Here is a 2,991-nt window from a genome sequence, read left to right as displayed (position 1 = left end):
ACTCCCATGAATATACACATTTATTCAAGTGTCCCCAAGGCTGCCCAAATTTGTCCTTCAACATCAAAGTGCTGTCCAAGTTACCAATTCCCATCCAAGTGCATAAATCACCATATAAACATGAAATAATTCATTAGGTTATTAATTTACCATGATCAACATTATTTCTCATCAATTATATGCATAATAAATCATCAAATGTGTGACCCCATGGCTGTCCAAAAATGGCTATCTCAATAACTATTTAACTTCAAAATTTCCTTCACAAAACCAACACCCATAACATGCACACAAAACTTAACAAAGCTATCTTCAAAATTATGAACTTACCTTATGCTTGGAGTTTGTTAAACCTTGCTTAAACTTCTCAAATTTAGTATCAAACTCTTCCTTGTGATGAGTAGACAAAGTTTCATGAAGGAACTTAAGAGATTGGAGTTGAAAATGGAGAGTTAAGAGAGCTTGCATGAGAAATGGCCATGGTTTTTCCTCTCACCTTCATTCACGGCAATGTTGAGATCACTTTGAGGAAGATGAAGTTCAGCTGATTTAGTGGAGTTACAGCTGCCCTATTATATTTTTATTTTATGCATTAGTGGTCCACTCACAATTTTAATCATATTTTAAGCTAAACTTTCATTTAATCCCACATTAAACCCTTGATTTTAGCTATTTACTTTAGGTACCACCAAATTAATTTTTTATTTTATTTTCTAAGTGTAATATTATTTATTTTTAATGGACATTTAGGTCAAAAGACACTTCGGGACGTCAAATGACCATAATGCCCCTGTTCGGGTTACGTTCCCGATTTTTCGGTATTACCGGGTTTTGTCTGTTTTTCGATTTCTAACTTTTCTTTGTACTAATTATTTAATTTTTCTTTGATCTTTCTAATGATATTTATTCTTCAACAAGGGTCTATTTAAGTCCTAAAAATGTTTTCCAGTGTTCCCCGCAGTCCAGGGCTAGTCAACGGTCCACGCCGTGACTTCCTGGCATGATCACCCATCGCTAGGTTTCCTACCGCTTAACTTGATCACATTTCTTTGCTATTATTTTTCCTTTGTTTTTCTTGTATTTTCTTTTCTTGTATTTCATTATTTTATGTCTCCTCCCTCATGTCAAAGTGTAGTTCTAGGCATCCTAGCTGTCCGGACAGCACTGGTCACCGGAACAGCAGAACGCACTACCGAACTTAGGGGTGTTACATTCTTAGCTTCTTCCTCCTTTATCTCTGCTTGGTCTTTAGATTTTTCTATGGTTTCCTCTGTCGGTTCTACCTCTGGTTGTACTAGAGTTCTCCCACTCCTCGGTGTAACTACCTTACAATGCTCCCTTGGGTTCATTTCTGGTTGGCTAGTTAGTTTGCCAGCAGCCTTACTTGAAGAGCTTGCTTGCTGAGCGATCTGATTCTCTAGCATCTTGTTGTGAGTAGCAAGTTGGTTCATTCTTGAAGTCAGCTATTTAATCAATTCAGTTTATTGTTGTTGAGCTACTAGGAACCCTTCCATCATAGTTTCCATAGTCATTTTCGGTTCAGGTTGTTGAGGTTAGAGAGGTAGTGATGAATGTGCAAAGTTTTGACCTCTGTTCTGAAATCTAGGGGGTGCTGGTGGTTTGTACCCTTGTTGGTTGTTTATTGGCTAGTTCTACTGATTGGACCAATAGAAATTTGGGTGGTTCCTCCATCCAAGGTTGTAAGTATTTGAATATGGATTGTTGGGCTGCCTTTGGTTGAAGTTTCCTCCATTATTCACATAGTTCATTTGTTATGAGGAAGGTTCATTGAAATTGCTGTATTCTGAACTCATGTATCCTCCTCCATAGCTGTCTTCAGGTTGACTATTTGTACCAACTGCGTTGGCTTGCATTCTTTCGAGTTTCCTTGTGAGCTAATCAAATTGAGCATTTATCATGCTTAGGGCGTCTACTTCTAGTACCCCTGCAGTTTTCCTTGCATTTCCTCTTTCATTTGACCACTCATAATTATGGTATGCAACCCTTTCTAGAAGTTCAAGTGCTTGTGGCATTGTTTTCTCCATTAGATCACCTTCTACAACTGAATCAATTGTGCTCCTTATAGAGGGTAGTAATCCATTATAAAAATTTTGTACTAATAGCCAATCTTCTATGCCATGGTGTGGACATTCCCTCTGCAGGTCTTTATATCTTTCCCATACATCATAGAGTGATTCTCTTTCCTTTTGTCTGAAGGTGTTGAGCTCAAGCCTTAGCTTTGCAGTCTTTGCAAGTGGAAAATACCTTGCTAGAAAAGCTTGAGAAAGGTTCTCCCAAATAGTGAATGTTCCAGCCGGTTGAGAAAGTAACCACTTCCTTGCTCTGTCCCGAAGGGAGAATGGGAATGCTCTGAGTCTTATTGCTTGATCAGACACTCCATTCATCTTGAATGTATCGCATAAGGCAAGAAAGCACTGGAGGTGATAGTGTGGGTCTTCTGTAGGTGAACCTACAAACTGGGTTTGTTGAATCATTTGGAGCCATGCTGATTTTAATTTAAAGTTGTTGGCTTCCACTGTGGGTCTAGTGACACTAGGCTGAAATCCTTGGATAGATGGAGCTCCGTAGTCTCTCAAGAGTCTTGGTCTATCATTATTATCGGCCATGGTTTGGAATTTCAAGATCTCCTTGACCGTGCTCTTGATGTTTCCCTTCCCTCCTGATGGCTTTCAGAGTTCTGTCTATCTCTGGATCACAGTCCAAAATTTCTTCTTCTAGCCTTGTTCTGGTCATATACTAGATTGAGCACCTGAGAGAAAAGAAGAAAAATATAACTAGTAAAATAAAATTATATAATAAATATAATTGCCTAAATAAGCTAAATTGCTTATCGCTTGATATCACTATAGCCAAAGAGTCCCCAACAACGGCGCCAAAAACTTGTTTCGCTGGTTTTACAACCCCGTAAGTGCACGGATCACTAACAAGTAATAAAGTGATAAGTAGAGTGTCATTCCCATGAGGACCTTT

At 38.6% G+C, this 2,991-nt stretch overlaps 1 non-coding gene across 1 annotated transcript; it reads left to right on the top strand.

The window, feature by feature from the left end:
- Nucleotides 1–2,133: 2,133 nt before the first annotated feature.
- Nucleotides 2,134–2,240, top strand: LOC131173712 (small nucleolar RNA R71). Its single transcript, XR_009144025.1, has one exon. It is a non-coding gene; the product is annotated as a small nucleolar RNA R71 (small nucleolar RNA).
- Nucleotides 2,241–2,991: the final 751 nt, after the last annotated feature.

Source organism: Hevea brasiliensis, chromosome 14 (assembly GCF_030052815.1).
Source record: "Hevea brasiliensis isolate MT/VB/25A 57/8 chromosome 14, ASM3005281v1, whole genome shotgun sequence".
Lineage (NCBI taxonomy): Eukaryota > Viridiplantae > Streptophyta > Magnoliopsida > Malpighiales > Euphorbiaceae > Hevea > Hevea brasiliensis.
Note: the sequence above shows the minus strand (reverse complement) of the source record. Positions and strands in the feature narration are given on the sequence as shown.